This window comes from Macaca fascicularis, chromosome 13, assembly GCF_037993035.2.
Source record: "Macaca fascicularis isolate 582-1 chromosome 13, T2T-MFA8v1.1".
Classification (NCBI taxonomy): domain Eukaryota; kingdom Metazoa; phylum Chordata; class Mammalia; order Primates; family Cercopithecidae; genus Macaca; species Macaca fascicularis.
Genome location: NC_088387.1, coordinates 22,070,754 through 22,097,349, shown reverse-complemented (window position 1 = coordinate 22,097,349; position 26,596 = coordinate 22,070,754). Strand labels below are relative to the sequence as shown.

General features: G+C 39.7%; 1 protein-coding gene across 20 annotated transcripts in view; it reads right to left on the bottom strand.

Annotated features, from left to right (window-relative positions):
- The window catches only part of LOC102116898 (immunoglobulin kappa variable 2-30), a 970,872-nt gene that overhangs the window by 29,363 nt on the left and 914,913 nt on the right, over window positions 1-26,596 (bottom strand). The gene's annotated exons all lie outside the window — the stretch shown is intronic.

Below are 26,596 nucleotides of genomic sequence, written 5' to 3'. Positions count from 1 at the left end.
TCCTTCATCTGCAATCCTTCCCAATGTTAAACGTTGATCCTTCCTATTCATAGCCTCCCACATAGAAGGTAGTGTCCCTCTGTAGCTTTTTCCTTCCAGAGACCCTGTTTTCCAACAAAACCCATCTGGTCGATGTTGCTGAAAATTCTTATTCACTCTACCTCCTTTTGTTCTGCCCTTCTCACTCCCAGTTTCTTTCCATCATGTTAATACTTTCACAGGCAATTTTCTAATTTTTGTTATTCTAGAAATACGTGACAGCATTTTTCATTGCCTTTTACAATAGTTTGCCAACTTTCTTCTTATTTATCATTTTTTAATTTTCAATTTTCATGGTACATAGTAGGTATGTGTGTGTGTGTATATGTATACACACACACACACACATATATATATGTATATATATAGAGAGTACCTGAGATATTTAGATACAGGCATGCAATGTGTAATAATCACATCATGGAGAATGGAGTCTCCAGCCCCTTAAGCATTTATTCTTTGTGTTACAAACAATCCAATTATACTGTTTTAGTTATTTAAAACTGTATGGTTATTGTTGACTAAAGTCACCCTGTTGTGCTAGCAAATAGTAGGACTTATTCATTCTTTCTAACTACTTTTTTGTATCGATTAACTATCCCCACTTTCCCCCTACTCCCCACCCCCGCCCACTACTCTTCTCAGCCTCTGGTCGCTCTCCTTCTAGTCTCTATGTTCATGAATTCAATTGTTTTCATTTTTAGACTCTGCAAATACATGAGAATAAGTGATGTTTGTCTTCCTGTGCGTGGCTTATTTCACTTAACGTAATGATGTTAGTTCCATTCGTATTGTTGCAAATGACAGGATCTCTTTCTATTTTATGGCTGAATAGTACTCCATGGTGTTTATGTACTACATTTTCCTTTTCTGTTCATCTGTTGATGGACATTTAGGTTGCTTCCAAATCTTAGCTATTGTCAACAGTGCTGCAACAAATACGAGAGTGCAGATACCTCTTTGGTGTACTGATTTCATTTCTTTGGGGTATATACCCAGCAGTGGAATTGCTGAAGGACATGGTAGCTCTATTTTTAACTTTTTGAGGAACCTCCAAACTGTTCTCCATAGTGGATGTACTAATTTACATTCCCACCAACAGTGTACAAGGGTTCCCTTTTCTCCACATTCTTGCCAGCATTTGTTATCGCTTGTCTTTTGGATATAAGCCATTTTAACTGGGGCGAGATGATATCTCATTGTAGTTTTGATTTGCATTTTTCTAATGATCAATGATGCTGAGCACCTTTTAATATGCCTGCTTGTCATTTGTATGACTCCTTTTGAGAAACATCTATTCGAATCTTGTGCCTAATTTTGATTGGGTTATTAGACTTCTTCCTATAGAGTTGTTTTAGCTTCTTATATATATATTACAGTTCTTAATCTCTTGTCAGATGGATAACTTGTAAACTTTTTCTCGTATTCTGTGGTTGGCCCTTCACTTTTTTGATTGCTTCCTTTGCTGTATAGACGCTTTTAAGCTTGATGTGATCCCATTTGTCCATTTTTGCTTTGATTGCCTGTGCTAGTGGGGTATTACTCACGAAATCTTTGCCCAGATTGATGTGGAGAGTTTCCCAAATGTTTTCTTGTAGTAGTTTCATAGTTTGAGGTCTCAGACTTATTTTTAATCCATTTTGATTTGCTTTTTCTATACGGTGAGAGATCAAAGTCTAGTTTCATTCTCTTGCATATGGATAGCCAATTTTCCCAGCATTATTTATTGAAGAGACTCTTTTCCCTAATGTCAATTGATGACACTTTTGTTGAAAATGAATTCACTGCAGGTATGTGGATTTATTTCAGGGTTCTCTATTCCTTCGATTGGTCTATGTGTCTCTTTTTATGCCAGTGCCACCCTGTTTTGATTACTCTACCTCTGTAGTATAATTTGAAGTCAGGTAATGCAATTCTTTCAGTTTTGTTCTTTTTGCTTAAGATAAAGTTGGTCATTGTGGGTCTTTTGAGGTTTAATATAAATTTAAGAATTATTTTTTCTATTTCTGTGAGAAATGTCATTAGTGTTTTGATAGGGATTGCATTGAATCTGTAGATTGCTTTGGGTAGTATGGAAATTTTAACAATGCTGATTTTTCTAATCCATGAGCATGAAATATCTTTCCATTTTTGGTGTCTTCTTCAATTTCTTTCATCAATATTTTATAGCTTTCATTATAAAGATCTTTCACTTGTTTGGTTAATTCTTATGTATTTAAGTGTGGCTATTGTAAATGGGATTATTTTTAATTTTTTTCAGAGTGTTCACTGTTGGCATATAGAAATATTATTGTTTTTTGTATGTTGATTTGTATCCTCCAACTTTACTGAACTGGTTTTTCAGTTATAATAGTTTTTCAGTGGAGTCCTTAGGTTTTTCAAAATAAAAGATCATATCATCAGCTAACAAGAATAATTTGACTTCTTTCATTCAATTTTTGATGCCCTTTATTTCTTTCTCTTGTCTGATTGCTCTAGCTAGGACTTCCAGTACAATGCTGAATAAGAGTAGTGAAAGTGGTCATCCTTGTCGTGTTCCAGATCTCTCAGGAAAAGCTTTCACTTTTCCCCCGTTCAATATGATACTGAGTGTCTGTTACATATAGTTTTTATTATGTTAAGATATGTTTCTTCTACATCCCGTTTATTAAGGGTTTTTATTTATTTATTTATCTTTTTTTTTTTTTTTTTTTTTTTTTTGAGACGAAGTCTCGCTCTGTCACCTAGGCTGGAGTCCAGTGGCACAATGTGGGCTCACTGCAAGCTCTGCCTCCCGAGTTCACGCCATTCTCTGGCCTCAGCCTCCCGAGTAGCTGGGACTACAGGCGCCCGCCACCATGCTGGGCTAATTTTTTGTATTTTTAGTAGAGACGGGGTTTCACTGTGTTAGCCAGGATGGTCTCCATCTCTTGACCTCGTGATCCACCCGCCTTGGTCTTCCAAAGTGCTGGGATTACAGGCTTGAGTCACCACACCCGGCCATTTGTTTGTTTTTTACACACCACCTCTATTGGCCATTCCTAGCTCCAAGAGGGTCTGTGTTGATGTTGTTATTGTTTTCTAATAAGGAAAAAGAGGACAACTGAGGTTAGGAGACAAGTAGCCACCTGTGCACAGGGTCAGACATAAAGTCAAATGATCACTGATGCAGCTCTGGTGATCAGCCTCTCTGAAAAATCACCAAACTTAACCCCAAATCCTAAGGACTCCATACCTAAAACCCCCTAAAATGAGATCAGTGAAAATGAGCAGGGGGCAAAATTGGGACCCATGAGAATGTATCCAGTAGGATCATGATCAGTCAAGCAAATGGGTTTAACTTGGGTTTCCTGGACTTGGTTTTCTTTCATTATTATTATTATTATAATACTTTAAGTTCTGGTATACATGTGCAGAACGTGCAGGTTTGTTACATAGGTATACACGTGCTATGGTGGTTTGCTGCACCCATCAACCTGTCATCTACATTAGGCGTTTCTCCTAATGCTATCCGTCCCCTAGCCCCCCATTCCCGACAGGCCCTGATGTGTGATGTTCTCCTCCCTGTGTCCATGTGTTTTCATTGTTCAACTCCCACTTATAAGTGAGAACATGCGGTGTTTGGTTTTCTGTTCCTATGTTAATTTGCGAAGAATGATGGTTTCCAGCTTCATCCATGACCCTGCAAAGAACACGAACTCATCCTTTTTATGGCTGCATAGTATTCCATGGTATACACGAGCTGCATTTTCTTTATACAGTCTACCATTGATAGGCATTTGGGTTGGTTTCAAGTCTTTGCTACTGTGAATAGTGCTGCAATAAACATACATGTGCATGTGTCTTTATAGTAGAATGATTTATAATTCTTTGGGTATATACCCAGTAATGGGATTGCTGGGTGAAATGGTATTTCTGGTTCTAGATCCTTGAGGAATTGCCACACTGTCTTCCACAACTGTTGAACTGATGTACACGTACCAAAACAGATATACAGACCAATGGAACAAAACAGAGGCCTCAGAATTGATTCCATACATCTACAACCATCTGATCTTTGACAAACCTGACAAAACAAGCAACGGAGAAAGGATTCTCTATTTAATAAATGGTGTTGGGAAAACTGGCTAGCCATATGCAGAAAACTGAAACTGGATTCCTTCCTTACACCTTATACAAAAATTAACTCAAAATGGATTGAAGACTTAAATGTAAGACCTGAAACCATAAAAACCCTAGAAGAAAATGTAGGCAATACCATTCAGGACATAGGCATGAGCAAAGACTTCTTTAGCATTTCTTTAATAGAGTAGCACTGATAAGTATCTGTCTGTTTTTTTCCAACTGTATTTCCTTCTGCTCTATTATTTTTTCTCTCTCTGTGACTTCAAGTATTTGTAAATTAATTATTGAGAAAATAATAATAGTAATAATAATACTTATTATTATTTGAAACAGAGTCTCACTCAGTTTCCTAGGCTGGAGTGCAGTGGTGCAATCTCCGTTCACTGAAACTTCTGCCTCATGGGTTCAAGCAATTCTCCCTTCTCAGCCTCCTGAGTAGCTGGGGCTACAGGTATACACCACCAAGCCTGGCTAATTTTTGTACTTTTAGTAGAGGCAGAGGTTTACCATGTTGGCCAGGCTGGTCTCAAACTCCTGACCTCAAGTGATCCGCCCACCTCGGCCTCCCAAAGTGCTAGAATTACACGCATGAGCCACCGTACCCAGCTGAGATAATGATTTTTTAATCAAATAATTAAGTTTTCTTTCTGTTCTCTATATATTGATGTATGATATATATTGTCATTGAAATTTTGATTGTACTCACCATGTGATATCTTACTTTGGGATAGGCAGCATCTCAAATACTATTTATTCCCTTTGGCAAAAGGAGGATTATTTTGTTGTGAATTCAAACCTTCATTAACTTTAGTGTAACACTATGCCGTAAGTGACGTGTTCTGTTGTTAAATCACAAATAGTATTAGGACTGAGAGGCTTAGGCAGGAGAATGGCTTGAGCTCATGGGTTTGAGGCCAGTTTGAGTGACAAAGCAAGACCCCTTGTGGAAAAAAAAAAGAAACTTTTAAATGCAGTGTATTTAAAACATATATTTCTAGACATTTATTACCGGTATAAGAAAATCGTATTTATTATCTAATATTATAAACGGGTATGATCACTATCATTTCTTTAGTTTTTAAAAGTTTTCAGCATTTGTGTGATTATGTCATATGTATTTATCGATTGACATAGACCTTAATGTCTTATAATACAGAAGTGGACATCTGTATATTATAATTTAATTAAAAAATGAAAGAACTTCCACTTAGAATACCACTATAGCTGTTGGTATAAATGCAGAAATAAACAAAAAGTTAACTAAAAATTCATGTGTATGATGACATCGGAGAGCTACAGAAGACACGAAGATCAGATTAACTAAAATTCTAGAGAAGAAAGAAACCTCTGTAGGTGAGGTAAATCTGAGCCCTCATTTAGGTTTGTGTGTGTGTATGTGTGTGTGTGTGTGTCTCTGTGTGTGTGGTTTCCACGGAATTTATTTAATCAGAACAGCAGAAGGTTCTAGAAAAACACATTTTTAACCAAGGACTGCAGATGATTCTAAGTTTTGAGTAAAAGCGTGGTTGGCGGAAACAATTTTACACTTTATTGTGTGTCTGGTTACCTGTATGATAAAACTAAAAGCCATGTAATGGAATAAAACATTGCTTTATATATTAGTAGATACCTAAATGCAATATGGTCTTAAAAATGAAAACACATGTATATAGTTGTATTTCTAAGTATATTAGTCCCCCCTTATCCAAAAATCCCCTTTCTGTGGTTTCAGTTAACTATAGTCTACCATAGTCTAAAACACATGAGTACTGTACAAGAAGAAATTTTGAGAGCAAGAGAGACCGAACAAATTCACAAAACTTTTATTACAGTATGTTGTTAACATTGTTCTATTTTATTATTGTTATTAATCTCTTGCTATGCCTAATTTACAAATTACACTTTATTATAGGTATGTATATATAGGAAAAACAGTGTATAAAGGGTTTGGCATTATCTGAGGTTTCAGGAGTCCACTGGGTGTCTTGGAACCCATCCCCTGAGGGTTCCAAGGGGGAACTACTCTACCCAAAACTGAAGCTATACAACAATGAAAAATATTGAGAAGACAAATCCAAGTATAAGTGAAGACATTTCTTTGAATTCCCAGGTTTCATCAAGCATCAAAAACTGCCAATCTTGTTGCCCTTTTCTTGTATGTTATTTTGTATCCACATTCTCTGAATCTGATTGGATCCCTGTATTTTATTTCATTTTCTGTGTGACATTCTCCATATATAGTTATAGATATACATATATAGATGTACACATACATGACATACATGTCTATACATATGTATAGACATTTCTGCTTTGGGGATTGAACGTCCTTCTGGGTGTCCATTGTTAGCCCCTGCACAGCACAGGGAAACTTCTCACTCTGCACTTCTAAACAGAACCCGGCTTGTTGCTATCTCACTTAGTTCTGCAGTGAAGTTTGCTGAAGTTGAGTGTTGACAGGGTTTCTGGGTTGGCCCAGGCAGAGGTACACTACTGGGAGGAGAATCCAGCTGAGTTTGGCAGTTGCTTGGAGCTGCCTTAATAGATGGTCAGGAGCTGAACTCGTAATACCAGGCTGGATTTCTCCTTGGTATATTTGCTGTGGTCTCAGGTGAGAAAGGCAGCTGAGAGGGTGTGCCTGAAAGACAGTGTGAAACTTCTCATAGTTTCATGGGGCTTCCTATCTCTAATGCTGCACTAATTGTCCCTTATGTGTTCTTAGAAATGGCCCTTTGCACCCACCACTGAATCTCCTACTGACCATCCCAGACCCAGTTCTGCCTTTTGGTCAACATAATCTACTTCCTGACTACATGGTCTGTTCTGAACGATGTTCTCTCTCAGATCATTTTCAGGTGTATCATAAAGGTAGATTCAACCTTTGGCAGCTCACCTATACTCTACTGTGTTAAACAAGAATGTGTGATATGACCTGAGGTGCATTTGGACTGGAACTTTACTAACCATTGAATCTCTGAGACTGAGAGCCCTGTGTGATGCTCCACTTTCCCATGAGCTTGCAGTGGCTCAGGGCACAGTCTTGAGTGCCAGGAAGGCATTCCTTCAACTCTGTGATTCTTCCTAAGAAATACCTCAGAGCTCACACCTGGATTTACATCTCAACCCCCACCCACCAGCATCAACATCCAACTTAGGAGCCACAGAGCTGAGTCTTGAGCCCACAGTTGACCTCTACCATGTGCCCTGTATCTTCTTATTTACTGTCCTATGTCCAAAGCCAGATGTGTGTGTGTGTGTGTGTGTGTGTGTGTGTGTGTTTTGGGAGGGAGGGATATTAGCTTTTCTATAATCTTGTATTGAGCATATATTTTTATGAATTCTAATTCTTCCAGACTTGGTGTTTTACTTTTAAAATGCAGCTTGGAATTGAAAAAATTTTTTATTCCAAGTCTGTGACTGAGACTATTCAAAGACTCTTTGGCACTAGGCCTTTGTGTTTGAAGAGATTTACAAACTCTATCCAGCAGCTCAAAATAAAAAATATAAATAGTTTTCCTTTGCTACTCCCTCGAAGACAGTAGTATAAAATCCTGTGCCTGCTCCTGCACTGTAGAAGGACTTGTGCTAAAAGAAAGTGGAAAGGGAGAAATGGGGTTAAATGAAGTGGGAGTGGAAAGTGGGAGGTGGGAGAGAAAAAGTGTCTTATGTCACCAGATGTTATCATGCGTGCACATTAGCACCTGCTTAACCAAACAAAACAAACAAAAAAGGTCTCAGTTTTGCGTTGTCATGAATAAGCTGCAATTATGTGACTCTCAGGCTGAATGAATTTAATTGATGAATGTACACAAGGCAGGGAGGAGGAGTATGAGCTTTTTACTAGGCTTTCTCTTCCATCACTTCTGGTTGTTTGAATGCCTTCATTCTGCTCCTGGTACTGCCATGCCAAACAGCTACAGCTGAGGAGGTTGAATGAATGGTCCTTAAGTTGAAGCTGAGGCATGCATGCACCCTAGCCCTCATGGGTAAGCTCTTTCCCTGAGCCCTTTGTCATCTTTCCCTTATATAGACTCAGAGATTCTGTTGAGTTACTCCCCGTAGAAGCAGCACATGTGGGGAGCTGAGCCATTCCAGCAGGGAAGCTTAGGTTCGGAACTGTATCACTGTGTGAAGAGATTGTGTACCTTGCAAGTAGTGATAAATCCCAACATCCTCAACCTCCACTCTGCTGACTTTCAGTGTGAAGTCTGTGCCTAACTCACTGCCACTGAACCTGTCTGGGAGCCAGAACTGGTTGGAAACACCATAGATCAGGAGCTGTGGAAACTAGCCTGGCTTCTGCAGGTACCAATGCAAATAGGTGTATTCATCACTATGCAGGAGGCTCTAACTAGACCTGTAGGAGATGGAGGCCGGCTCTCCAGGGGTGACGGGCAGGGAGAGTGGAATCCGGGTCATCACAATAACCCTAATGAATCCTGAAATATTGAGAGAAAAGTACAAGGTTATGTACAAATATGTGTTATTTTCATAATTTCGTAATTTTTTGTGAATTATTTCAGGCTATATCATTTTTGTGTGTTTGTGATTTGGTTTACATCTCTAAATACCTAATTTTTTTTTTTTTTTTTTTTTTTGAGACGGAGTCTCGCTCTACCGCCCAGGCTGGAGTGCAGTGGCCGGATCTCAGCTCACTGCAAGCTCTGCCTCCCGGGTTTACGCCATTCTCCTGCCTCAGCCTCCCGAGCAGTTGGGACTACAGGCGCCTGCCACCGCGCCCGGCTAGTTTTTTGTATTTTTTTAGTAGAGACGGGGTTTCACCGTGTTAGCCAGGATGGTCTCGATCTCCTGACCTCGTGATCCGCCCGTCTCGGCCTCCCAAAGTGCTGGGACTACCTAATTTTTAAGAACGGATATTTACAAGACACACACGAACTTCTAGGGTTTTCTTACATTATCCTCCTCTTTGTGTGTCAGAGTCTTTCCCACAGCACAGGTCCTTGTTCTGGATTATTCCACACATTCACATATCTAAACATCACATGCCCCATCCTGGAGGACAGTACATGCACATCTGACATGTGCACAGAACACATACGGGAGGCAGTGGGGCCCCCAGAGCTCACCCTCCTACCCCATTCTCCTTCCTCGTCTCCTTCTTTCCTTACCGGAGACCCAGAGCATCAACAGCCCCAGGAGCTGAGCAGGCAGCCTCATTGTGAGAAGATGAACTGAGGAGTCCTGATCAGTCAAGGCAAGGTTAGAGCTGAGCTTTTATCTCAAACTCACAAGGGAAAGTCCTCCCTAGGGGACAATATGCAAATCCCCTGGTGGGTGCAGCAGTGTGGAAAGAGCCAAGGGGACGGTGGAGGTCCTCTTTTTTGAGCAAAATAACATCAAGTATTTTCTGTCTTTGGAAGAAAGCACATAGAGATTTAAGTCCATGCCCCCTGCAGTAGGGGTCTGAGGGATCCCACTGTGAAAGTCTAGATTTACAGTGAGGACACAGTGCATGTGGTCCTGCCCCTCTAAGAAAGCATCACAGATCTGACAATGTAGAGATGTTTGTTTTGGTCAGTCTTTGGGATTGCCACCTTGTTTGGCTCCTTTCTAAGCTAGTCTGAAGACGGAAACAGCTTCCAACCTGTCTAGTACTGATCTTCACATTTTTTTCCTAATAACAACATGGAGTTGAACTAGTTCAAGAGTTGTCTGGTATCTGCTATTACCAGATAAACTGTTTAAGAATGTTAGGAACAAGTGTTAGAAATGGTCTTTTCCTAAACATAGTGAATTAAACTTCATGACAGCACTCAAGTCAAGAAAACCTGGCAGGGAAAAATACATCTGCCTCTTTAAGCTAGAGAGTGAATAACCTTGTTTAAGGTAGAGGTAACAGGGAAAGGATTTCAGGCCTTAGATAGTGAATATGAAATTTCTTGTAATTAGTTGTTATAAACTGGTGGATATTCTATTCTCTCTGTGTGTATATATTTGTAAAATATATATATAAAATCTTTCTATATAGAGATTATATAGCATATATGGGTATATGTGTATATATATAATTCATATATGTGTGTATATATGTATATACATCTATACCAGATTAATCAAAAGGTTTCTAAGGAGGTAATTCTCATTAATCAAAAGATTTCTTAAGGAAAGAATTCTCCCAGGACAGTAGGACAGGACAGAATGAACAAGGGATTATTTTATATGTTCTTTATGAATGGTAACAGAAAATTACTCCCATACCTTTTCTTTCTTGTCATGTAGTTGGATAGCCACAGTTGTGAGTTCACAGTCGAAAAGGAGATTTCATATGTTAGAACAACAGGAATTGAATCAATTCTTTCAATGTCTTTCCTTGGACTGTCATCAAGGATGGTCACTATGGAAGAGGGGCCTAGGTCAGAACCGGTCAAGGCATTAACCGGTTCCCTCCAAAAATGTGAGAACAAAACTTTTTGTTGTTTTTGGTCACCAAGCTTGTGATCCTTTGTTACAACAGCTCTAGGAAAGGTATACACCCGCTATCCAATACAGAAACTTGTCTGGGGGAAATTGAGAAAGAATTCTATTGAGATCTTTTTGTTTGTTTTACTACTATTCTATTAAATAGTAGTAAATTCAATTCAGCTTGAGAAAGCCACTTTTACACAGTATTTATAGATGCTTGAATTTAAGAGAATGTTCTTAGTTTTTGTGAAATTAATACCCTTGAAATCCTCAGTTCTGATTGATGGTTTTATTTCATGATTTGTTGCCTTGAAATATACAGAAAATATAAATGTTATAGAATTGTCTTCTTAGAAAAGTGCTTTGAAATTTTTCTATATTATCTGTAGATAAAAAGTCTGATAGTCTTATTTTTAAAGAAGAACCTCTGTCTACTATTCGTTAAGAAACCATGCTGTGAGCCAGACAACAAAACTGTCCAGCTGCCATCGTCAACCAAGTGACAAAGGACTAATACAGGTTAGTTTTATTGTAGTTTCATCTTGTTGTGAGAATCTGTTGAATCTGTTATTTTGGAGTCAGTAAAACTGGAAGCCACTGTGTGATTTTTATCACCTGGGAAGACTGACTTGTTGGTGGAGTCAGTGTTTGTGGGGTGGAGAAAGTGATGTGGTTTCACATCCTGTAGATTTTGAGCTAAAGACTTTGTCAACCCAAACACCTCACACGCATAGTGATTTGGACAAACTTGGAAACATTCAGTAGCCTGTTCCCTATCTGGTTCCCAATGGAGGTTCTTTCTGATTAAATGTGAGAGTTTGCTATTGCATGAAAAGTGACATCATTCCAGCCAGCTGAAGTAGCTTTCTTATCTGCAGATTAGTTGGAGTGGAATCCTAAGTCCACAGGCACCTGTAATGGAGGTTAGTCACTTTCTCTAAGTAACTGTAATTTGCAACCCACCACTAGAGAATAAATGCACAGATTGGGCCGGGTGCGGTGGCTCACGCCTGTAATCCCAGCACTTTGGGAGGCTGAGGTGGATGGACCATGAGGTCAGGAGATCGAGATCATCCTGGCTAACACAGTGAAACCTCGTCTCTACTAAAAAATACACACACACACACACACACACACACAAAGCTGGGTGTGGTGGCGGGTGCCTGTAGTCCCAGCTACTCGGGAGGTTGAAGCTGGAGAATGGCATGACCCCGGGAGGTGGAGCTTGCAGTGAGCCAAGATCGTGCCACTGTACTCCAGCCTGGGCGACAGAGCGAGATTCCGTCTCAAAACAAAACAAAACAAAATAAAACAAAAAACCAACCAACCAAACAAACAAAAAAATAAAAAGAATAAATACACAGATTAATATCCTAGTTAACAGAGAGCTCAGGAAAAGCTCGGTGAATGTGTTTATTCTCTGAGAGTATACGTCCTCTCTAAACAACATGAGAAGCAGGTATGTTCACTTTCCTGACTTTTCTGGATCCTCGAGACTTTGCCCTCCATCGGCCGAATCAGAGTAAGTAACAGTAAATAAAATGAAAGGAAATGACTTTCAAGCTCATAGGAACAGTCACAAAGTAAAATTATAAAATCTAACAAAAATCTAGAGAATATGATAACTTGTTAGAAACTTACTTGGGCAGATCTTACTCATCTTTAGTGTCCTCGTATCCAGAAATTAGGAACCTCCTCAGCCCAGACAGTTGGACTATGTCATATTATGGTATCCTAGCAGATGTAGGTAAAATTGGAAACAGATTATAAGAATTCATTTACATATTCTATATGAGAAAAGTTTCCCTAAATTATCCATTTATGGAAAAATAAAAGGGGAAACATGCTGTTATATGGAGAAATTAAAACTCATGTTTGGTGGTCAATAATGTTCTGGCTGAATGCTAAAGTTTTAAGATAAGTTAAATAATTTTATTTGGATCCAAACTAGCCTTTGATGTCAATTAAATCCAGTTGGTTGAAGAGATTCTTGTTTTCTCTTTTTCGCTTTTTGTGCTTTGCACAACATGGTAAGTTAGTTACTTACTTCCTTAAATTTGCTTTCATGATCCCAAATATGAAATCTAGGCAGACTTTGCTCTTTGTTATTTCTGTTGTTTCTCCTTCATGCTCCAATTGTTGTATTGTGCTTCAAAATGAAGAATTTCTGACTTCGTGGTCTATTGGCCCTTAGAAAATTATTTGTAAAGTTTCTTGAAAATTTAACATGGTCGTGCCCTCCTCCAGAGGACATTTCATTTGGATGCCACACCAGAAAAGTTATCTTAAAGCAATTTCAAGACTGGAGAGCTCTAGACCCTTCTTGGACATGCATTCTTGGAGTGAAAATCCTTGGAAGTGTTGATCTGCAGCTATTACTTTCTAAGGAAATCGTGTTTGGTTTTTTCTCTCCATTTCCCAACTAACCTGGAACCCTCTTTTCAGTTTCTAGCAGTTGTGGAAAGCAGACTTTCTAGTTTCTCTTTGGTTCACTCTTACTTTAAGATTAGAGCCCCTCTTGCCCCTAGCTTAAATTAGGGTAGCACAAGATTTTCCACATGAGTGAATTCTGGGCCTGTGTTCTGTTGCTCTGGCCCAGACATAGCCCTGAAGCCAGATCAGATTGTTGATCTGAGTAAGGTAGCCTATCGTTTCTGCAAACTCAACCTATTTAAATATATTCCTGACTTAAAACCAAAGGTCTTCACTAGATCATTTAGTGGTGTGTAGTAAGCTTCTGAATTTACCTTAGAGTTTCTCAAATTATTTAACTGATCTGGCTTCAGGGATATGTCTCAAATTATTTAACTGATCTTAAAACTTTAGCATTCAGCCAGAAACATTATTGACAACCAAATATGTCTTTAATTTCTCCATATAATCAATATGCTTCCCCCTTTTATTTTTCCTTAGCACCATTTGCATTGTTCTTAAGTACCTTCAGGATACAAGTGGCTTTAGCGATGAGACATTTTTTTGGTTATAGATTTTATAAAAATTTGAGCCAAAAGTTGTCATTTTATTTTTGTCTTTTCCTTTCTGTCCCTCTTTTTTTTTTCCTTCCCTTCCTTCCTTCCTTCCTTCCTTCCTTCCTTCCTTCCTTCCTTCCTTCCTTCCTTCCTTCCTTCCTTCCTTCCTTCCTTCCTCCCTCCCTTCCTCCCTCCCTCCCTCTCTCCCTCCCTCCCTCCCTCCCTCTCTCCCTCTCTTCCTCCCTTCCTTCCTTTGTTGTTTTGTTTTCTTCTTAGCATGTTTTGTTATTTCACTAGAATTGTTGATCTGAGGAAGGTAGTGTATTCTTTCTGGAAACTCAACCTATTTAAATATACTCCTGATTTAAGACTAAAGGTCTTCATTAGATTACTTAATGGTGTGTACTAAGCTTCTAAATTTATCATAGTTTCTAAGTTGAATTTTGTGTCTTTTCTAGTCACACAATTACATTTTCTGTGATGATATTTTTGGGTCTTGATTTATGTCGGATACTTTCACAGCCCATTGCCCATGCAATTTGCTTCCAAACTCTCTGATTGGTTTGCACAGGACCCTCCAGACCCAGGTTAGTTGACCAAATTTTGTAAGCGAGAACTCTGAAATATGAACTAAGCTGCATCACACAAGCAGCAGCAGCAAGATGGTGCTACAGACCCAGGTCCTGATGTCCCAGTTACTCTGGGTCTCGGTTTTAAATTCCTCCAGAATTTAAAATTGCCATAGCTTCTTCAGAGGAACATCTGTGTAAAGACAAAAAGGAATTTTGAGATGTAATGAGAAAAAAATGGCTATTTTCAAAGTATACTCAATTATGGGCTGACATTTAATATCATTAGACAGTAATTTATATCATTGTTTTGTAAGTGACATATTTCAATGTGTGTAAGATAAAGTGTGCGTGTATGTGTGTGATCATTCTTGATTGTAGGTGCCCGTCAGGGACATCATGACAACCCAGTCTCCAGGCCCCATGGCTGTGTCTGCAGGAGAGAGGATCACCATCAGCTGCATGTCCAGTCAGAGCAGTAGAAACTACTTAGCCTGGCATCAGCAGGAACTGGCACAGGCTTCTAACATGCTCACCTCCTGGGCATCCACCTGGGAATCTGCAGTCCTGGGTCAATTAATTCAGTGGCAGTGGATCTGGGACAGTTTTTACTCCCACTATCAGCAGCCTCGGACTCAAGATGTAACATTATAATTGTCAGCAACATTCCACTCCTTTACAGTGCTTCAGCCTTGAACACAGTCCTCCTCTCAGAGTCTCACCTGCTGCTTCCTCCCCACATAGCCCTGGACTAGAATATGTACTGTATCTGCCTGAGGGACTGTGTCCTGACTAACTTATGTGAAGGTTTGCAGAGCCCAGCAGAAAATTAAGGGACTCAGTGTCTCTTAGATTCCTGGCTATGGAAGATCCTTATTAAAAAAAGTCATAAAGGGCCGGGCACGGTGGCTCATGCCTGTAATCCCAGCACTTTGGGAGGCCGAGGTGGGCAGATCACCTGAGGTCAGGAGTTCGAGACCAGCCTGGTCAACAGGGTGAATCCCATTTCTACTAAAAATACAAATGAATAGCCCAGCGTGGTGGTAGGTGCTTGTAATCCCAGCTACTCAGGACGCGGAGGCAGGAGAATCACTTGAATCTGGAAGGCAGAGGTTGCAGTGAGCCAAGATTGCATCATTGCACTATCAGCCTGGGCAACAGGAGCGAAACTCAGTCTCAAAAAATAAAAAGAAAAATAAAAAGAAAAGAAAAATGTCATAAAGACCTTTGTATTAGCTTTCTTTTTCTTCTGTAACAATTTACCACCAACTCAGTGGCTGGAACATTAGGAATGTATCATTTTACAGTTCTGAAGATCAGAAGTCTAACACAGGTCTCACTGGGCTAAACTCAAGATGTTGGCAGGGCTGCGCTCTCATCTTGAGGTGTAAGAGGGAATCTGTGTCTTGCCTTTTCCAGCCCCCAGACTCCCGCATTCCTTATCTGGTAGACCCACTCCTCCATCTTCAAAGCCAGCAAGAAGTCATCTCTCTGAACATTCTTCCAGAGCCACATCTCCCTCTAAAGTGTCTCCTATTTGCTTTCCAAACATCAACACTGAGAAATCTCACTCCATGCTGGTGATGGATGTGATTTTGTGTTTGACAGACTACCTTCCAGTCCTCATATCTCGCATGAATGAATAGAATTCAATGTTTGGAACAGAATAATTTTTGTGCCTTTATGAAAATGATTTGATAACTAATGCCATTCATATATTTATTTAAAATAATAATTGAGCACCTACTCTGGCACAGGGAGATACAGTGGAGAACAAGGGTCCCATAGACCATATATAAATGTTTGGGAACTCCAGAGCATTTTAAAGCTGTCTGCATATAAATCAGCCCTTCCTAATTTGCTTTGTCTGCTGATAGGTCTATAGCAGGAACATGGATGTGTTAGGTGTACCCAGAGAAGAGTATGAGGTGGTGTGAGCTGTGTGAAGTAAATGTATAATGGGGTCTCACCTAAAATGTTATCTATAATTAGGATATACAAAGAATTTGCATAACAGAAATAGCTGATAGCCCTTCCTTACATCCTATACAAAAATTAAGATGGATCAAAGACTTAAATGTAAAACCCCAAACCATAAAAACCCTGGAAGAAAACTTAGGCAATACCATTCAGGACATAGGCATGGGCAAAGAATTCATGATGAAAATACCAAATGCAATTGCAACAAAAGTCAAAATTGACAAATGAGATCTAATTAAACTAAAGAGCTTCTGCACAGCAAAAGAAACTATCATCAGAGTGAGCAGGCAACCTACAGAATCGAAGAAAATTTTTGCAATCTACCCATCTGACAAAGGTCTAATATCCCGAATCTACCAGGAACTTAAGCAAATTTACAAGAAAAAAGAAAGCAACCCCATGAAAAAGTGGGCAAAGGATATGAACAGACACTTTCAAAAGAAGACATTTATGCAGCCAACAAACACGAAAAAAAAGCTCCTCATCACTGATCATTAGAAAAATGAACATCAAAACCACAATGAGATAGCATCTCATGTCAGTCAGAATGGCAATTATTAAAAAGTCAAGAAACAACAGACGCTGGCAAGGCTGTGAAGAAATAGGAACACTTTTACACTATTGGTGGGAATGTAAATTAGTCCAACCATTCCACATTCCACAACAGTGTGGGGATTCCTCAAAGATCTAGAACCAGAAATACCATTTGAGCCAGCAATCTTGTTACTGGGTTTATGCCCAAAGGATTATAAATCATTCTACTACAAAGACACATGCATATGTATATTTATTGCAGCATTATTTACAATAGCAAAGACATGGAACCAACCCAAATGCCCATCAATGATAGACTAGATAAAGAAAATGTGATACATATACACCATGGAATATTATGCAGTCATAAAAAAGAATGAGATCATGTCCTTTGCAGGGACATGGATGAAGCTGGAAGCCATCATTCTCAGCAAACTAACACAGGAACAGAAAATCAAACACTGCATGTTCTCACTCATAAGTGGGAGTTGAACAATGAGAACACATGGACATAGGGAGGAGAACAACACACACACTGGGGCCTGTTGGTGGGGTGGGGGATGAGCAGAGGGAACCTAGATGACAGGTCAATATGTGCAACAAACCACCATGGCACACGTACACTTATGTAACAAATCTGTACATTCTGCACATGTATCCCAGAACTTAAATTAAAATTAAAAAAAAGAAAAATAGAAATGAGAGAAAAAACATTTTTTCTTTAGAATGAGATAACAATTTGAACTGTTTTGTGATGTCCCACATAGAAGGAAACATCCATATTGGGCATCTGAAGCCCCTGGGACCTTAATCAAATGCGCAGGCAGCAGCGTGACTCAGGTCTGTTTAGGAGGTCCTCAGCTCGTTCCTGTCTCCTATAGAGCACTTTGCCCAGAGTTCCCTCAACTATCAGAGAACTTAGCCAAAAATACAGAAGGGATAGACCCATGACCTTTTCAATGCTGATCTGTTCCTACTTGTATTTTTATAGAGTTCTATTCAGCCATAATCTTGTGAGTGTTGACACATATTAGGAAAATACCTGTGGTAGGAAAAGAGCAGAAACTGACCAAACTTCATCTCAAGTCCAAGATTTCAGTATCATCTTGGCCATGAGCTAAGTTGGAAGCACCATTTAGCCTCCACAGGCCAACTGTGAGGGCGAAATGTGCCCAGACTTACTCTCATAGAAGTGGTTGGAGACCTCAGAGATGTTCTTGGGTAACAAGTGGATCAGGAGCTTAGGAACTTGTTTCTCTTGTTGCTAGTTTCACAGGTATCACCAACACTGCTGCTCCTGTTAGCGGTCCCCTCTCCTGGAAAAACGGTCTAAATAAAGACAGGGTCAGTTCATGGTCCAAGGTAGAGGCTAAATTAAAACCTACATGAGAAACAAAGGCAAATTCCTGTGTGCTTGGGAAAAGCTAAATGGCTTTTGAGAAGCAGTCACTAGGAATGGTCCTCACTCTGAGTGTCCTTGCCAGTAGGTAAGGGAAGAATTATGCATACATAATCACACACAAACATACACGTAAACACAGCACACACACTTACATATATTCATGCTGCATTCCCAGCTGTGAAGAAGTTAGGAAATATTGATGACATTAGGAAATATTGATGAAGTTAGGAAATATTGATGTTAAGGTTTTAATCTACTTGTCAAAGATTTATGAAGTAGAAACTGTGTGAAATAAAATGCAAGCTGTTTACACATGTCAAAATTTCTAAAATTAAAGACAGAGGTTAACATATTTTTTCTAGCCTACGTGTCTTATAATAGAACCAGTTAGGAAATACTCTTGAAAAAATAAATGACTTAAGTGTCTGAAAAAAATTAGTGGGAACAAACAATAACATTTCTTCATAAATTTTCTTGGTTTCTACAAAGGTAAAAGAATGATGACCTATTGGCTTCCTTGTTAAAAGTCACTAATGGTTAAACTGAATGAAGAGAGAGCTATGAGGTTCATAACAAATAAAAAACAATCTTTAAATATATAATAGAAAAAAACCCATAACTTCATAATCAGTCTGAAACACTAAATGTCTCAGTATTGCTAGAGCTCATTGCCTTTCTGATTTTTTTCTCTCTTCCCTTACTGTCCCTTTTGTTGGTTTCCAAAAATTTACCATGCACACTGGATGAAGTTGGACATTTTAATGCATGGAGGAATGACTAAGAGTATGTACTTATAATTAAGTAAAACTAAATTTAAAATAACAAGTTATAAAATCTAGTAATTTTATAAGAAAGATATAGCAAACACTAAGTTATTACACTAAGTTTTTAAAAATAAATTTTATTTATATTTGAGATTTACAACATGATGTTATGGGATACATGTGGATAGTAAAATGGTTACCATAGTGAAGCAGATTAACAAATTTATCATCTCACTTTTTTTGGTGACAAGGGCTGCTAAATTTTATTTAACAAAAATCTCCAATAAAATACAATTTTATTAACTATCTAAACTTGTTTATCCTACATATCTGCTGTATATATCCCCCTTTCCTTCTGCTCCCTGCCCATGGTAACCATTGTTTCATTCTCTAGCTTTGCATATTTTGAGTATCTTCCTTTTTCATATTCCACATTTAAGTGAGATGGTGCAATTTTTTTTTCTTTCTGTGCCTGGTTTATTTCACTTAGCATAATGTTCTCCAGGTCCATCTGTGTTGTGGCAAAAAGCAAAATCTCATTCTTTTCCAAGGCTGAATAATATTCCATTATGTATATAAACTATATATTCTTTATCTACCTGTTTGATGATGGACATTTAAGTTGTTTTCATATCTTGGCTATTGTGAATAATGCTGCAATGAACATAGGAGTGCAGATATCTTTACAAGCTGGTGATTTCCTCCCCTTTGCATACAAACCCAGAAGATAGATTGATGGGTTGCATGACAGTTCTATTTTTAATTTCAAAAGAGGAATTAAAAAATATCTTAAGACAAACAACAACAGAAACACAACATATCAAAACCCATGAGATGCAGCAAAAGCACTTCTAAGATGGAAGTTTATTTATAGCAATAAATTCTTATTAAAAAAGAAGGAAGATTTCAAGTAAGCAGCCAAACATTACACTTCAGGGAGCTAGAAGAAGAAGAACAAACTAAATTCAAAATTAGCAAAGGAAACAAACGAAATCAGAACAGAAATAAGTCAAACAGAGAACAGAAAAATCATAGAAAGAAATCAATGAAAGCAAGAGTTGGTTCTTTGAAAAAATAAACAAAATCAAACTCCTAGCTGAACTAAGAACGAAAGAGGGAATACACAAATGAATTAAATCAGAAATCAAAGTGGAGACATTACAACAGATGCCTCAGAAATAAAATGGATCATAAGGGACTATTATGAACAATAATACACCAACAAATTGAATAACCTAGAGGAAATGGATAAAAAGCCTAGAAATTCTAACCTACCAAGTTTGAATCAGAAAGCAATGGAAAGCTTGAACGGACCAGTAATAAAGAGACTGATTTAAGTCCTTGATCCATCTTGAGTTGATTTTTGTGTAAGGTGAGAGATGGAGATCCAGTTTTATTCTCCTACATGTGGCTTGCCAATTATCCCAGCACCATTTCTTGAATAGGGTGTCCTTTCCCCACTTTATGTTTTTGTTTGCTTTGTTGAAAATCAGTTAGCTGTATATATTTGAGTTTATTTCTGGGTTCTCTATTCTGTTGCATTGATCTATGTGCCCATTTTTATGACAGTACCATGGTGTTTTGGTGGCTATGGCCTTATAGTATAGTTCGATATCAGGTAGTGTGATGCCTACAGATTTGTTCTTTTTGCTTAGTCTTGCTTTCACTATGTGGGCTATTTTTTGGTTCCATATGAATTTTAGAATAGTTTTTTCCAGTTCTGTGAAGAATGATGGTGGTATTTTGATAGGAATTGCATTGAATTTGTAGATTACTTTTGGCAGTATATTCATTTTCACAATATTGATTTTACGAACCCATTAGCATGGAATATGTTTCCATTTGTTTGTGTTGTCTATGATTTCTTTCAGCAGTGTTTTATAGTTTTCTTTGTAGAGATCTTTCACCTCCTTGGTTAAGTATGTTCCTAAGTAATTTTTTTGTGCAACTATTGTAAAAAGAGTTGAGAGCTTGAATTGATTCTCAGCTTGATTACTGTTGGTGTACAGCAGAGTTACTGATGTGTGTATATTAATTTTATATCTGGAAACTTTACTGAATACTTTTATCACATGAAACTGTAAACATTTTAGAAGGTAACATCAGAAAAATCCCTCTAGACATTGTCTTAGGCAAGGGTTTCATGACCAAGGACCCAAAAGCAAATGCAATAAAAACAAAAATAAATAGCTGGAACTTAATTAAACTAAAGAGCTTTTGCATGACAAAAGGAACAGTCAGCAGAGTAAACAGACAACCCACAGAGTGAGAGAAAATCTTCACAATCTATACATCTGAAAAAAGGCCGATATCCAGAATCTACAACGAACTCAAACAAATTAGCAGGAAAAAACAAACAAACAATCCCATCAAAAAGTGGGCTAAGGACATGAGTAGACATTCTCAAAAGAAGATATGCAAATGGCCAACAAACATGAAAAATTGCTCAACATCACTATGATCAGGGAAACGCAAATCAAAACCACAGTTCAATACCACCTTACTCCCGTGAGAATGGCCATAATCAAAAAATCAAAAAATAATACATGTTGGCATGGATGCAGTGAACACGGAACACTTCTACACTGCTGGTGGGAATATAAACTAGTACAACTGCCATGGAAAACAGTGTGGAGATTCCTTAAAGAACTAAAAGTAGAACTACCATTTGATCCAGCAATCCCACTACTGGGTATCTAACCAGAGGAAAACAAGTCATTACATGAAAAAGATACTTGCACACATGTGTCTACTGCAACACAATTCGTAATTGCAAAAATGTGGAACCAACCCTAATGCTCACCAATCAACAAATCAACAAGTGGATAAAGAAACTGTGAGATATCTATATCTATATCTATATATCTATATCTATATCTATATCTGAATACTAATCAGCCACAAAAAGGCATGCATTTTTCTGATCATTAGTGATGTTGAGCATTTTTTATACGTTTGTTGGCCATCTGTACCTTTGGGAGGTAATTAGGATTAAATGAGGTAATGAGAGTGAGGCATTAGTGGCTTTATAAGAGAAGGAAAGACTTGAGCTAGAATATTCAACCCCCTTGACATATGATGCCCTGCACCACCTCAAGACTCCATAGATAGTCCCCACTGACAAGATGGCTTTTACTGGATGCACCTCCTCAACCTTGAACTTCCCATTTCTACTCCAAACCTCAATGTCATGCAATATACCCATGTAACAAACCTACACATGTACCCCTTAATCTATAATACAAGTTGAAATTATAAAAAACTTACCAAATGCAAAAAAAGAAAGAATGCATATCTACATATAAAGTGTATAGAGAGGGTATTGTTACAAACAGTAAAATGTTAATCACTGGGACCTAGGCAAAGAAATTAAAAAAAATCAGAATTAGTTTTGCAATTATCTGTAAGGTTGAAATTAATTTAAAAGAAATAATTAGAAAAACTCCCCTAAGAGCACATTATCAATGACAGCCCCTTGGGAATCACAGCTCCAACATCCCTGCAGTTCCTGCCTTCCCACTCCTGTTTCTTCCTTTGTGACTTTAATGTTTATGAAGTCAGAAACTTGGGAGGGCCAGGAACTATTCCTCCCTGCTCCCTTTGGAGTTCCCTCAGGAAACGAAGACAACAAGGATGCATGTATTGCTGTGTTATGTTAGGTACAGGCACCATGACCAAATGCATGGGAAAAAGGATATCCCTGTGCAAATGGAAGCTCTCCAGCACACAGGTCCAGTGTCCACCCTGTATCCATTACCCACATCATTTCTCATGAGCTAATAATTTGTCTTCTACACAACACATTCCTAAGTGGCTCCCAGCAACTTACTCCAAACAGAGACTAGTTAAACCACATGCGATTTCTCATGCCCTAATAAGTAAGTGAAGTTATTTTTATTTTTTCTATCTAGCCAATTTTCATGAAATGACGTCCCAGTTTCCACGTCCCAGTTTCTTCTCCCCAAGAAGCAGGGAGGTATCTGTGGCCCCTCTTGAGCCTTCCATTTCATATGATCAGCTTTGATTTTTAGTGCCTTACTTTTGGGTCCAGAGCAATGTCAGCCATTTCAGAGTCATATGGTCACCTTCGCTCTCCCTTGCTTGGATTATTACCTTATCACATTCCCATTTTAATAATTTATTATTAAATGACTACATATTTCATTTACCTTATCACATTCCCATTTTAATAATTTAACTATGTTATTTCTACTACATAACCCTAACTCTGACTATTCCCTCTTCCAGTGAAATAAATTTCACTTCTAATCAATTCTCCCTACGATGTCAGATGGAGATAAATGCTATGAAGATAATAGCACAGGGTATATGTGGGAGAGCAATTGACTAGATGGCACTGGGGATATTAGACAGAATAGCAAAAAAGCCAGGAACAAGAAAAACTGAGATGACACATCAGAGAAAGTTTACTTTCTGTGGTTTTCTAGGCGGGGCCTTTACAAATGCAGGCCAGAAAAAGTATCTGCCCCTTTCTGAGGGAAATTCTCTGCCCACATATCATTGTGAATTACCAGACTAGGCCAGTTATTGAAGTAGCAGTGCTTAAGTTATAAACGACATGTTGGAACTGAAAATGTTGATATATTTCCAGGGGAAAAGTGTCACCTGACCCAGGCTCAGCCAATGTAAACACTTACCAAGGGTTTATGACATGGGCTAGTAGAAACATATGTCAAAGATGGATGATGGAGATTAATTGGTAGTCACATTTTTTCCACATAGAAATTTGACCAGAATTGTCTAGGAAGACACTTTGTCAGACTGTAGCAGAAGGAGGAGCTGAAAGGCAGTGCAAAGCCAGGAGTTAGATACCACTTGTAGCTGAAGACAGGCTCAGAGAAAACATATTCTAGGTAGATCTTGAAGAGTTGGTGGGTGGAGCTGAGAGAGGGAGGGAGCTGGGAAAGAGACAGCCAGGCTCCGGAGGAGCAGGAATTAAACACCTCCCTTGCCCAGAAGGTTACAACACACTCTCATCTCCAGGGCTGCTTCCCCTTAGAAACTGACTTCAGGGGTCCAAGACTTTTCTTCTTCATGGTCCTGATAGTGAGGTCCATGCAAGCTCACGTCTAGTGTTCACATTAGTCCTTCTATAAACTCTCTAAGTTCAGTATATTTCTCCTCCTTGCAAAATGGTACTCTGTCAGCCTTATTTCTCATGAGGCTCCAAGCACTAGACGCTCCCTCATGTTTTCTGAAAATCACTTTTTTTCACTTTGGTACTTTTATGTTATAAAGAAATGACACTAAGGTGATCAATGGCTAAAAATCAGGAAAGGGTTCTTCAGGCAGCTGTTAGTGTTGAGTCTCACCTTCCCACTCTGGGACTCCTTGTGGAGTGTGACATGTGTCTTTAGAAGTTTGGCATGAGGCCAGGCGCAGTGGCTCACACCTGTTATCCCAGCACTTTGGGAGGCCGAGGCGGGCAGATCACTTGAGGTCAGAAGTTCAAGACCAGCCTGGCCAACATGGTGAAACCCAATCTCTACTAAAATACAAAAATCAGCTGGGCGTGGTGGCAGGCATCTGTAATCCCAGCTACTCCCCAGAGGCTGAGGCAGGAGAATCACTTGAACCCAGGAGGCGGAGGTTGCAGTGAGCCGAGATTGTGCCACTGTACTCCAGCCTGGGCAGCAGAGCGAGACTCCGTCTCAAAAAAAAAAAAAAAAAAAAAAGCTTGGCATGAACACAGGAGATCTGTGTCAGATTTCTCTTTGAGGCAACTAAAGGAGAGGCTGGCTGAAGTGCTGCTCTGCAGAGTGGGAGTCCAGTGATGAGAGGTGGATTTCTTAAGAGAGGCAGCGACTCCCAGCACTGGAACTAGTTGTCTACTCTCCTCACACTGAGGGAGCTGGTGGCAGTGAGATCCATGCAAGGAAAGTGAGCTCACGAGAGAGGTGCCACCTGACCCCTCCCCACCTCAGACAGCAGCCCATGGGGAACCCAAGCTGGGGGAGGGGAGGGAGCGGAAGACCAGTGCTTCTTCAGGGGGCAAGCATTACCACACACCCAAGGAAGACTTGACTGTGACAAAAAATGTCCATATGATGGTATTATTTCAGATTTACCAAAAATGGTGTGAGATTTGCTGGTGATTTCATCCAATGGGCAAGAAAAATGACCCCTCAGGTGGAAATTAACACCACGGGGGAAGGTAACAAAGCTTTTGTCTGAGTTCATCTCACGATTTGGCTTGTTTAATGAATAGCTAAACAACCAAGGGGCTAACTCTACAGTGAGGATAAGTTGAGAAAGAAGAGTAGGCCATTCTACTGTTCTGGAATCACAGCTTAGCACCCAATAAATGTCCACAGGAAAAGGAGCAAAGCAACACCTGCGGACGACTGACCTCATATTTCTGAGTCACAGGGACACAGGCGTTGTCCGATGCCTCATAGAGAACTGCTCTTGTTCTTTTATAGGCGGTACCATGGTATATCTTAGAGGTGACATAGGGCCCTGCTGGGGAATTATGAACATAGGAACTGCACCCCTGTCACTACCAAATGTCTGTTTACACTGGGTGTTGTTGGGGGAGCTCATGTAACCACAAGCACAGGCACATCGTGACATCCACAGGGCAGGTGGCCCAGAGGATGCTCTGGTTAGTGCATCACCAGGTGTGACCACAACCTTGAATTTCAGGAGCCCTGCCTTCATCCTGGTTGAGGATTTGCATAAATGTCATCACTGACCCCACCACAGGCACAGTCCTGTGACTGAGCCTAATAAATAAAGCCTTTTGTCAGAGTCAGGCTGGTGAGGGGCAGAAAGATGGTGCCATCCCCGCTCCTAGGGCTCCTGCTGCTCTCTGTTCCAGGTGAGATAAGGTCCCTGTGGACAGCTCCTTCAGGGTGATCCTCACACTCCCTGAGAAGAGTGGTGTTGGGAGGGGCAAGAAACAAATATCACTAACGCCACAGGCCTGGTTAGGGTTTGTCCTCACCCTTGTGGGCACATTCCAGCTTTAATAGGATCTCACAGCACCTCTGGATTAACCCCACGTGCTTCTGATTTCAGGTTCCAATGGGCAGACTGTGCTCACCCAGGCTGCAGAGTCTCTGCCCGCCTCCCTGGGAGAGAAAGTCTCCCTGCGGGGCCAGTGAGAGGCTCCTCTACACGGACGGGAAGGACTACTTATCCTGGGATTAGCACAGACCTGGGCAGAGCCCTAAGATTCTCATTTGCCATGCTTCCACCCAAGTCGACGGGGTGCCCATCTGGTTCAGTGGCAGTGGATCTGGGACAGAATTTACTCTCACCATTGAAGACCTGAAGCCAGCAGACTTTGCAACCTATTTCTGTCTTCAAACTTTGAAGAGTCCTCCCACAGTGATTGAGCCCTGAACACTAACTTCTCTACCAGGGCAAGCCCACAGACCCAGCCTCCCTTTGGGCCCCTCGCACAGGAGTTCATCTGGCAGGAACAGCTGAGCACAGTCAGTACACGGGCATGTGAGAAGCAGTTTAACCGTACTGGCCACAGGCTGCCTGGAGACCTCTCTTGTCCCCTTGTGGTCTTAAATATTTTGCATAGAAAACACTTCAAAGATAGGAGCAGTCACACGAAAAAAGTAGAAGGAACCAGGATGAATTTATTCTCTGTCTCTTTCCCACATGTCCCTCTCCTGAGTCTCCTCTGGACATTGGCACAGCTCCTTCTCCATCTCTTACAGTCACTTCTCTTCTTATCCTTTCAACCCCTAACTATGGAATGTAGGCCTAGGTGATTTGCAGCCACAGGCCAGCCCTCTCCAATTAGACTTAACCTCATTTTCCAATTGTCCATCT